Below are 12,248 nucleotides of genomic sequence, written 5' to 3'. Positions count from 1 at the left end.
CCGAAAAAATAAAGTCTGACACTGTTTCCACTGTTTTCCCATCTATTACAGTGTATTATTAAAAGATAGAATTTGCCCCTGGTTTTTGTTGAGGGGGAACTGGGGGTTCCCCTGCTTGGAGTTTCCTGGAATAGGTTTTCTCTCAATATCAAATTTAGATTTACAGTCTTTGGCCCAATGCATTCTTCCATGGCAGCGAGGGTACATTTTTGTAGGTTTTTTATTAGCCTTCTTAGGGCAGTCCCTTTTTAAATGGTTTTTATCTTCACATGTAAAGCATCCTTTATTTCCCTTTCTAAAGACAGCAGCCATTGTGTCAGCTAGCATTTGCATCTTTTAGTTTCTGATCCTAGATTTCGACAAGCCTTCAAATAATCAAAAATAGTTTCAGTCTCACAAATTGGAGCAATAGCTTTTTGACATTCCTGATTTGCATTTTCATAAGTAAATAATTTCTCTAGTTGTTTTTTGGTTTCTTCTCCGATTAGTGTACGGGAAATAGCAGTTTCTAATCTAGCTAAAAAATCAGCATAATTTTCATTAGGTCCTTTTAATATTTTAGTGTAGCTACCTGTAGGCTCTTCTTGAGGAGTAGTTCGATCCCAAGCTTCAAGGGCCACTGTTTTTAATTGTTCATGCAATAAAGGAGGGTATTGTATTTGAGCTTCTATGGTATCAAATTGTTTGGTGCCAGTTAACATTTTAAAAGTAATTTGGTTTTGGGGAGTGCCAGCTCAAGCTTTCTTGTTAGCATGATCTCTGGCTATATCATGAAACTACATTGTGCATTGAAGATAGTCTCCTGGTTTAAGGAGAGCTTTTATTAAAATTTGCCAATCATAGAGAATAAAGTTTCCAATAGAAGATGCCACAACATTCAGAAGCTCTTTAGTAAAAGGCGAATGTGGGCCATACATAGTTATAGCCTTTTTCATTTGTTGCATGTAAAAAAAAAAAACTAATACCTTCATATTGAGGTATTATGTGCCCTTGAGTGTCAGGATTTCTTAAAACTGGAAAGATGGAAAACCCATTGGCTTCAGAGACTTGTGATTGCAAAGCCAGTAATTCAGAGAGCCTCTGTTGTGGAGGAGAGTGAGTAAGGGCCAATTTTTTGTAAATATGAGTCTGTGCTAAGGACTTACCATTATTATCTAAAAAAGTATTGCCAGTTTTGATGTCAAAAAGTGTCTCAGGAGAGTCGTTGTTAGAACCATTAGGTTCTAGCAAAGGAGAGACTTTTGGAATTGCACCTGTTGGCAGAGGAGGAGCATTTGGAGTAGCCGGGGCAGGGCTTGTAGGAAAATTCTGAAATATTTTATGTTGTTTTAATTGGGCCTTTTGTAAAGTTTTATCATTTAATTTATATTCATGTAATAAGTGTTCTATCTGTTGTTGAATATTGGGAGGGCTAGAATTTACCTTGAAATGGCAGAATTACAGCTTTAATGAGAGCCCATAGGGCCAGAAATCAACTGGAATATTTTTTCCCTGCCTGGCGGTTCATTCAACATTTTCTTAGACCCAGTGCCAAATTTCTAAGTCAAAACTGCATTTATCAGGGAACCAAGGATTACATTTAACCACTGTTTGAAAGCAAGCCTCTATTCATCGGCATGAAACCAAAAGTCCCTGAGCTTTAAACAAATGGTGAAGTAAAGTAGAGAAATGATGGGGCTTTCCAGCCGCTTGACCTGTGTCTTAGTACTTACCGACCTCAATAGGTCCCGACCTCAATAGGCCTTGAGTCACTCCGTCTGAAATGCCATGTGAACCAGAGTCCCTGCTCTGGGCGCCACTTGTTGGGGTCCTTTAATGGACCGGAACCTGGTGGCCCGGAATCGACTATAAGAAAGAGAAAGAGAGAGAGAAAGAAAGAAGGAAGGAAGGAAGGAAAGACATGGGGACCCAAGCTCTGATGGAGCAACGGTATTTTATTAGCAAAAATGCAGGGTTACATATCTTTAGTAAGATGATTACTCAGCTGTTTCATTCAGTTCAGTCACTCAGTCGTGTCTGACTCTTTGCGACCCCATGAATTGCAGCACGCCAGACCTCCCTGTCCATCACCAACTCCCGGAGTTCACTCAGACTCACGTCCATCGAGTCAGTGATGCCATCCAGCCATCTCATCCTCTGTTGTCCCCTTTTCCTCCTGCCCCCAATCCCTCCTAGCATCAGAGTCTTTTCTAATGAGTCAACTCTTTGCATGAGGTGGCCAAAGTACTGGAGTTTCAGCTTTAGCATCATCCCTTCCAAAGAAATCCCAGGACTGATCTCCTTCAGAATGGACTGGTTGGATCTCCTTGCAGTCCAAGCGACTCTCAAGAGTCTTCCCCAACATCACAGCTCAAAAGCATCAATTCTTTGGTGCTCAGCCTTCTTCACAGTCCAACTCTCATATCCATACATGACCACAGGAAAAACCATAGCCTTGACTAGACGGACCTTTGTTGGCAAAGTAATATCTTTGCTTTTCAATATGCTATCTAGGTTGGTCATAACTTTCCTTCCAAGGAGCAAGTGTGTTTTAATTTCATGGCTGAAATCACCATCTGCAGTCTTTTTGGAGCCCCCCAAAATAAAGTCTGACACTGTTTCCACTGTTTCCCCATCTCTTTCCCATGAAGTGATGGGACCAGATGCCATGATCTTCATTTTCTGAATGTTGAGCTTTAAGGCAACTTTTTCACTCTCCTCTTTCACTTTCATCAAGAGGCTTTTGAGTTCCTCTTCACTTTCTGCCATAAGGGTGGTGTCATCTGCATATCTGAGGTTATTGATATTTCTCCCGGCAATCTTGAATCCAGCTTGTGCTTCTTCCAGTGCAGCATTTCTCATGATGTACTCTGCATATAAGTTAAATAAGCAGGGTGACAATATCCAGCCCTGATGTACTCCTTTTCCTATTTGGAACCAGTCTGTTGTTCCATGTCCAGTTCTAACTGTTGCTTCCTGACCTGCATATAGGTTTCTCAAGAGGCAGGTCAGGTGGTCTGGTATTCCCATGTCTTTCAGAATTTTCCAGTTTATTGTGATCCACACAGTCAAGGCTTTGGCATAGTCAATAAAGCAGAAAGAGATCTTTTTCTGGAACTCTCTTGCTTTTTTGATGATCCAGCGGATGTTGGCAATTTGATCTCTGGTTCCTCTGCCTTTTTTAAAATGAGCTTGAACATCAGGAAGTTCATGGTTCACATATTGCTGAAGCCTGGCTTGGAAAATTTTGAGCATTACTTTACTAGCATGTGAGATGAGTGCAATTGTGCGGTAGTTTGAGCATTCTTTGGCATTGCCTTTCTTTGGAATTGGAATGAAAACTGACCTTTTCCAGTCCTGTGGCCACTGCTGACTTTTCCAAATTTGCTGGCATATTGAGTGCAGAACTTTCACAGCATCATCATTAAGGATTTGAAATAGCTCAACTGGAATTCCATCACCTCCACTAGCTTTGTTCGTAGTGATGCTTTCTAAGGCCCACTTGACTTCACATTCCAGGATATCTGGCTCTAGGTGAGTGATCACACCATCGTGACTATCTGGGTTGTGAAGATCTTTTTTGTACAGTTCTTCTGTGTATTCTTAGCACCTCTTCTTAATATCTTCTGCTTCTGTTAGGTCCGTACACAGGATGAAATTTTATAAATAGCCACAATATGGATAGTCTAATACATACAAGGTCGCTGATGCTGAAAAGAGTCACTGAAGGGAGTTACTGAAAGGAGTCCAAGCAGATACTGTTTTTCATGATCTCAGTCCTGAGAGCTGCATGCAGCTCTACTTGTTTGTGTAATAAGAAATGATAAGGAACAGAGAATTTATGAGAAACAGCACGTAGGAATCCTCCTGTTAAACATTCCCTGACAGTCACTCTACAAATATTATCTCTTCTAATTCTCACAAGAACCCTCTAGGGTAGATACCATGCTCTGTATTTTACAGGACAGTAATTGTTATTCCCAAGCTAGTTGGTGACAGAGGAAAGCCTTAAATCCAACACTAAGTGATTCCAGATTTCACATCTTATCCTTTCTCTACATGGTCAGTGAATCCTGGAGTATTGGATGGGAATATTCTTTATGTGTTCCTCTCCCAAGGACCTAGCCTCTGTTGCTGCTGCTGCAATATGGACTGAGTTCACTGTTGATGAATCTGCTGGTGGCTAACAGAGGAATTACCTCTTAAATGAACAATGGGGAGACCTGGAAAGGGGGACCTTGACCTCAGTTCAGAGGAAACATTCTGAGAGGACATGCTTCTTAATCTTGGGTTTTGTAAGTGTTCTTCCTCTCTTTACAAGGTGCGTTTTGGATTTAAGCAGCACAGCCTTCCAACTAGCTTCCCTGACATTGTTATTCAGAGGTCTGCTCAATATGTTTTACATAAGTTTTTCATTTAAACATTCAATGATACTTTGAGGCATAAATTTCCACTGAAGAGATGGAAAAATAAAACTTACAGATGTTAAACACCACATTTAAGTTCCCCAAGTAAAGTAATATGCCTGATTTGTGTTTACAGAGGATTATAATTTCACTAATTCTGACTCTTTTTTCCTCCATTATTCCAGGCATCCAGTTAAATTCAGTTCAGTTCAGTTGCTCATTCGTGTCCGACTCTTTGTGATCCCATGAACTGCAGCACACCAGGCCTCCCTGCCTATCACCAACTCCCAGAGCTTGCTCAAACACATGTACATCGAGTCAGTGATGCCATCCAGCCATCTCATCCTCTGTCCTCTACTTCTCCTCCCACCTTCAATATTTCTCAGCACCAGGGTCCTTTCAAATGAGTCCATTCTCATCAGATGGCCAAAGTATTGGAGTTTCAGCTTCAGCATCAGTCCTTTCAATGAATATTCAGTACTGATTTCCTTTAGGATGGACTGGTTGGATCTCCTTGCAGTCCAAGGACTCTCAAGAGTCTTCATCACCACAGTTCAAAAACATCAATTCTCTTGTGCTCAGCTTTATTTATAGTCCAACTCTAACATCCATGCATGACTACTGGGAAAAAACATAGCTTTGACTAGACGGACCTTTGTTGGCAAAGTAATGTCTCTGCTTTTTAATATGCTATCTAGGTTGGTCATAGCTTTTCTTCCAAGGAGTGAGTGTCTCTTAATTTCATGGCTGCACTCACCATCTGCAGTGATTTTGGAGCCCCAAAAATAAAGTCTTTCACTGCTTCCATTGTTTCTCCATCTATTTCCCATGAAGTGATGGGACCAGATGCCATGATCTTCATTTTCTGAATGTTGAATTTTAAGCTATCTTTTTCACTCTCCTATTTCACTTTCATTAAGAGGCTCTTTAGCTCTTCTTTGCTTACTTCTATAAGGGTGGTGTCATCTGCATATCTGAGGTTATTGATATTTCTCCCAGCAATCTTGATTCCAACTTGTGCTTCATCCAGCCTGGCATTATGGATGATATACTCCGCATATAAGTTAAATAAACAGGGTGACAATATACAGCCTTAACTTACTCCTTTTCTTATTTGGAATCAGTCTCTTGTTCTGTGGCCAGTTCTAACTGTTGCTTCTTGACCTGCATACAGATTTCTCAGGACATCGAACCAATCATCATCTTCCATTGGGTTATTCTTCAAAATGCTTCTTGTAGTCCATCCTCCTCTCATTCATTTATTCCTATATTCTACCTGCAGTTTCACCATTTTAACATTGCCACCAGCATTATAGGAGAATTTCTGTGTATAACTATTATGCATTTTTAAATTATAGCCTTCCTAGTGTGTGTGATGTAATATCTCATTGTCATTTTTGAATTGCTTTTCCCTAATGATTAATGAAATTAGAAGAATATTGCTTCTTGGCAGGAAAGCAATGACAAGTCTCGACAGTGTTTTAAAAAGCAAACATCACTTTGTGACATAGGTCCATATAGTCAAAGCTATGGTTTTTCCAGTAGTCATATATGGATGTGAGAGTCTGGCCATAAAGAAGGCTGAGGACCAAAGAATTGATGCTTTTGAATTGTGGTGCTGGATAAGACTCTTGAGAATCCCTTGGAAAGTAAGGAGATCAAACCCCAGTCAATCTTAATGGAAATCAATACTGAATACTCTGGAAGGACTGATGCTGTAGCTGAAGCTCCAATACTTTGGCCACTTGACGACAACAGCTGACTCTGGAAAAACCCAATGCTGAAAAAGATTGAAGGTAGAAGAAGAGAGTTACAGAGGACGACGTGGTTGAATGACATCACTGATTCAATGGCCATGAACTTTGTCAAAGTCTGGTAGATGGTGGTGAACAGGGAAACCTGGAGTGCTGCAGCCCATGGGGTTGTGAAGAACCGTACATGACTATGACGGAACAATAACAATAATGATAACAAGGTTGAAAATCACTTCCTGTGTATTAATCATTTGTATACCTTATTTGAATTAATTCATTTCTCTCTCTCAGTCCTTCTCATCATGCTTTATTCCCACCACACCAATAGAACTGCTTTTGTTCAAGTCACTAGGAAACTTCATTAAACTATCATTAAATCTAATAGACAACCTGTTTAATCTCCCTTCAATCTCAGCAGCAATGGAGCTGTCTTTGCTTGAATCCCTGCATCACCTTGCATTCAACAGTCTCAATCCTTTCTCTCACACTCAGTGGTAGCTCCCCAGTTGCCTTGACTAGTTTCTTTCTTATCTCTTCAATCTCTAAATTCTGGAATATCCCAGGGGTCAGACACAGACCATCCATATAATTTTTCTTCACTATCTATACTCATTATTTTCTTGTGTTATGGCCATGTACTAATCCCCGAACCTGAGACTGTGTAAACTTACGAGGCAAAAATGTCTTACAGATGTGATCAAGGTTAAGGTCCTTGAGAGTGGGAGATTGCTCTAAATTATCGAAGTGTCCTATTTTAATCATGGAAGTTCACAAAACTGGAAGAATAAGAGGTAGAAAAGTGAGTCAGAAAGATGGAAGATGAGAATTTGACATACTATTTCTGTATTTGAAGATGGAGTAAGAGGGACAGAAATTCAGGACATGTGGTGGTCTCCAGAAGCTAAGAAAGCCTACAACCAAATGAAAATGAAAACGTTACTCTTACAACTGCCAAGAACTGAATTCGGTCAATAACAAGAATATGTAAACATGGGGCCAATTTATATTGATATATAGAACAACCCAGACATTTTGGTCTTTGTCCGTGGGTCAGTCCTGCCCCTGGGTCCACGTGGTGCGAAAATAGGAGGGTCACTTCTTTGTACACCGTCCTCATCCTTCAGAAAGCCGGGAGGCCCCAGGGCTCAGCCGAGTTTTAGGAGAGAACCTTGGCTCCAGCATTAACATTCTAGTGCTGTGTCATTTCCCCAGTAGCAGGTTGTGAACTGATCAGGCTGGATGTGATCCTCTGTTGAAGCACAAAGACGAACTCTGGATGGTGGGGAAAGAAGTGGAAAGGAAGTTTGTTCAGAAGAAGCTTGAGAAGATGATGAACAGATAGATTGGCAACAAGACTTGGGAGACAAGTTGCATCCAGCTTCAATAAAGTACAGACAGAAAAAAAGCAGTGACTAAGAAAACTGGAAAAGTGCTTCCTCTGATATCAGACTATATTTTAAGGCAAAAACTTTTTCAACCTATAGTTTGAAACACAATTTAGAGTTAGTTGTGTAGGAAAGAATCATCAATTTAAATAGTGTGGAAATCTGCCACAGCTTACTCCTTGTAGTAATAACCCTTTTTGTAAAAGGGTATAAAATCAGTGTGGAAATGCCTTCATTAAAAATTTGAACCCCACATGATATCAGAGCATTCATACTGGAGAGAAAACCTATGAATTTACTGAATGTGGGAAAACTTTCATTTGTAGTTGCACCTCATTCAATGTTGAAGTCAGGCTGGAGAGAAATCCTGTGCTTCTAAAGAATATTGAAAAGCCTTTACCTAGATAAAATCTCATTGAGCAGAAGAAAATTCATACTGGAGAGAGGTCAGTGAAGGTTATAAATCTTCACTGAATATTTTAGAAAATTTAGAGTTAGCTCTGAATGTACTGATTATGATAAAGTTTTCTCTTAAACCTTATCTCTTACTCTACATTTGAAAGGCCATACACAGAGAAGCCCAGCACATGTAAGAAATGTGGAAATACCTTCAGCTAAAATTAAATTTTCATTCATCTTCAGTAGAGAGTATGGTAAGTCAGAGAGATGTCATCTTCTTAATAAACCGCATAGCACCAGCTCAACCACAAATCTGATTTTTCACAGATTCCACAATATGTGGTGAACTGGTTAATGAGCCCTGTGACTCTCAAGTTTGGTGTGTTCACCTGTTTTATCCCTTAGCCTTTCAGTAAGTTCTTCTTATATTTAAAACTGCAAAATACAACACAACAACAATAGAACTCTAAGAGAATGTCATCTATTGAAAGAAAAAGTTTCATGATGGGCAATTTCTGGAAAAATATAAATCACTGAAATTTAGTTATGTGTGTACATCAATCTCAGAAAACCAACACAGAAATTATTGTAAAACTTCTAAGTATATATTTCTCTTTTGAAGGCATAAGGGCCAAATTCTATCAGCAGTGAATTCTTTCAAGTCTTTATAGAGGGGCTAACTTTTATGGCAACAAACACACCTTAAAACTTGGCAGATGGTATAAATCATTCATTTATGGGTCTTAAAACTTGACAAAGCACAAAAAGAAACCCCCAACTCATTTCTCAAGGTTGTTTGGGCACCTCTCACTTTCCTGCTTTTGATGAAAACCTCTTCTTGTAAACTAAACTTTCAGTTTCCCAAGGAGCCCAAGGAGCAGAAAGCTTTTCAACAGTCTCATCTATAGTAATGGGAATAAGCACAGAGTTCTCATCTCTATTGGGTAGAAACAAGAGGAGGAAGAAACAGGCTTCTGGATGATGGATACTGGACTGGCCACTCTGCAGTAGACTGGCTCAATGCCAGGGAATTTGCTTCACTTGATGGTTATGGGGAAAATGGGATTTTGGGATCAGAATTATCCTGTTACTTTGGTAAAGAGAGTTTCTTATTCTAAGAATGTCTCATTGGAAGCTGAGATTCACTGGTGGGTCAGATGGTAGAGAATCTCCCTGCAATGCAAAAGACCTAAGTTTGATTCCTGGTTAGGGAAGATCCTCTGGAGAAGGGAATGGCAACCCATTCAAGGATTCTTGCCTGGAGAATTCCTTGGATAGAGCAGCCTGACTGGCTACAATTCATGGGGCTGCAAAGAGTTGGACACGACTGAGCATTTCATTGGAAGTAATCTTGCCATGGAGTTCTACTCCATCCCCATCCATCTACCCCATCCTGTGCCTTATAACTACCCATAAACTGACTGAGCCTAAGGTTATATTCTACCAGTTATGGGACCTCACTGTGTCCCAAAGCATCTATTTCATTTTTGCGTGACTCTAACTATAGAAAGACTATAGAAAGATCTCCTATAATGTTTAAGATCTCTAATATTTAAGTCAAAACTTGTCTCCCTCTATCTTCATCCTCTGACAATAGTTTCTGCCTTGAGTTTTCTCATTACAAATAGGATTCCTTGTCAACTCAATGGCCATTCAAATGGGTTTTTGAGCAGAGATAAACATCAGCCCCCAGTAGAGCTGTTTCTTCTTAAAAATCCCTACTTAACCCCAACTCAATGGTTTCCTGGGGCACACAGTAATCTTTACAGTCTCTGCAATCCCATTTGGCATCAGGCCAAGGCTTGAAGAGATTGGATTTCACATTTCCTGGTGATAGTGAGCAGCACCACTCCCACAATCTCCTGGAAAAGAAGTGTGCTCTGAAGTGGCTGGCATCACCCGCCTGGACATTTTTTATCCTATCAGATTTCTAGGATTCAATGGGGGTGGTTTTCTTGTCCCTTGGGTTCTCACCATGCAGCTGGGGCTGGTGTTGGACTGTCCCTGAGGTTGGCTCATAGTTAGGGCCCAAAAGTTGGGGCTGGTCCCAGGTCCTTCTCTTCTCCAGCTCTTGGGGGTGAATTTTGCTTTTCCAGGTGAGGTTCAGGTTCTCTGTTGCCCTGTTTGTACCAGCCTATTGTGACGGACTGTGAAAATAGAATCTGTGGAATGGATTTGGGTTCTGTGATAGCAGGTAACAAACGAATATTAGTGGATGAATGGGCATGGCACATATTTTTCAGAGTGCATATAGTGAAAATATGATACTATGTGCTGGAAGGACTGATGCTGAAGCTCCAATACTTTGGCTACCTGATGTAGAGAGCCAACTCATCAGAAAAGACCCTGATACTGGTAAAAATAGAGGGCAGGAGGAAAAGGGGTGGTAGAGGATGAGATGGTTAGATAGCATTACCGACTCAGTGGACATGGGTCCAGGAGATAGTGAAGGACAGGGAAGCCTGGCTGCAATCCATGGAGTTGAAAAGAGTTAGACATGCCTTAACAACTGAACAACAGCAACAACAACATGATGGTAAGTACACGTCATATTATATTAGTCCTAACCCATAGAATATATGATACCAAGAATGAATAGCAGTGTCAGCTATGAACTTTAGGTGATAATGTCAACTATAACAAATATACAACTCAGTTTAGGGATTTTGGTACTGGGAAAGGCTATGGATCTGTGGAGGCAAGAGGTATGAGGGAACTCTTCATACCTTCTGTTGAGTTTTTCTGTGACCTTAAAAACCTAAAAGTACTCAAAAACAGAGTTTACAATAAATACATACAAGATCCATAAAAATAAGAAACTATATATATATATATACATATATATATAACATATATGTATATATGTTTGCATATATATATGAAAACATATGTATATATTTTTGAGAAAAAAAGTGACTATAACAGCTATTTCACAGGGTGATTTTGAGGATTTAGATAATTTATTCTAACTGTCTCATACAGTACCTAAAACAGAACAGAGTGGGTACTTCAAGAACGTTTTTTGAATAAATGATGAAAGTTATTTGCTATCATTAATAACAGAAACAATCATAAAATAGTTTGAGAACATCAGACAAGGCTTCATTTGTGCTGAGTTTTAATAAAGTTTAATTTTGTTGCTGTTGTATTCTGAGCCTTTAAGCCTGTTGGTAATACGGAATAATTCTACATCTCTTCTTCATCAAGGCATAGGAAAACAAGATGGGTACCACTGCTGTATTCTATTTGGCTTTTTCCCAGAGTTTTCTGGTTCTATTTTCTCAGCAATTCTGTAAATGTCTACAGCAACTAAATTTCCTCTTTGGATTAGCAACATCTCACTTATTTTTGCATTGTGGAGCATATTGCTCTTCTATTATCTTATTTAGTTTCAGAAAACCCTTCTAGGAAGGCAGGGCATTTCACAGATGAAGCAACAGAAGTTTGGAGAGTGAAAACATATTACCCAAAGTTATATAATGATAAATGTATTCAGAATATCAGTTTTAGAGAAGGGAAGGTGGCTAAAGTCTCTCAGTTTCCCTCACCATGCATATCCCCTGCCCATACCACACAAACAGGTGAATTCACCAGTTGACCACACATGTCACCAGATCCTTAACAAGACCCATAGCCCTTAGGAAGTAAAGTAAAATCTCTTGGGAAAATACCTTCACAGGCAGGATATGCAAGTTAGTGTATGAAAAGTGGTTTGAGACTCTTAAGCTCTCAGACATACTGAAGGCATAAAAAATGTAGGATTGGACACGAAGAAATAGACAATTTATCTGGAGAAAGCTATTTTGTGATTCCCTTGCTCCCCTCTGTGGGTTCCCAAAAGCTATGAGCTGATGAGATTGAGCTTTAATGAGACTATTCAGAGAGCTTGACGTGTTCTTGTCCTTTGAGGATGCAATGGGGGAGGTGACTGACTCACACCTGAGAAAGCCTAGAGGAGAGATGCCACTGAGACAGCCTACACTGCCTCCTGTAGTGAGTTCTGTGTCCTCTGAATTTTCCTTTCTCCTCTCATGCGTATTCTGCCACATGATCCTCCCAGGACTTTCTTCCTCCTGTACGGATCCATAAGAACCTCTGAATCTCCCTATAGTCATGTATATGTTGATGGGAAGTTGGAGCACTTTTGAGGTTTATTCTTCTGCCTAGATGCACCATGCTTTGATTCCTATCCATGAGGACTTCCTTGGAGATGGCAGTACCATCCCAGATGAATTATGAGAGGCACACGGCTTCTTCTGCTACAGTAAGCATGTGTGGGTGCTGAGTTGCTTCAGTCGTGTCCTACTCTTTGTGACCCCATGGAC

Source organism: Bubalus bubalis, chromosome 6 (genome assembly GCF_019923935.1).
Source record: "Bubalus bubalis isolate 160015118507 breed Murrah chromosome 6, NDDB_SH_1, whole genome shotgun sequence".
Classification (NCBI taxonomy): domain Eukaryota; kingdom Metazoa; phylum Chordata; class Mammalia; order Artiodactyla; family Bovidae; genus Bubalus; species Bubalus bubalis.
This window is presented reverse-complemented; position numbering follows the sequence as displayed.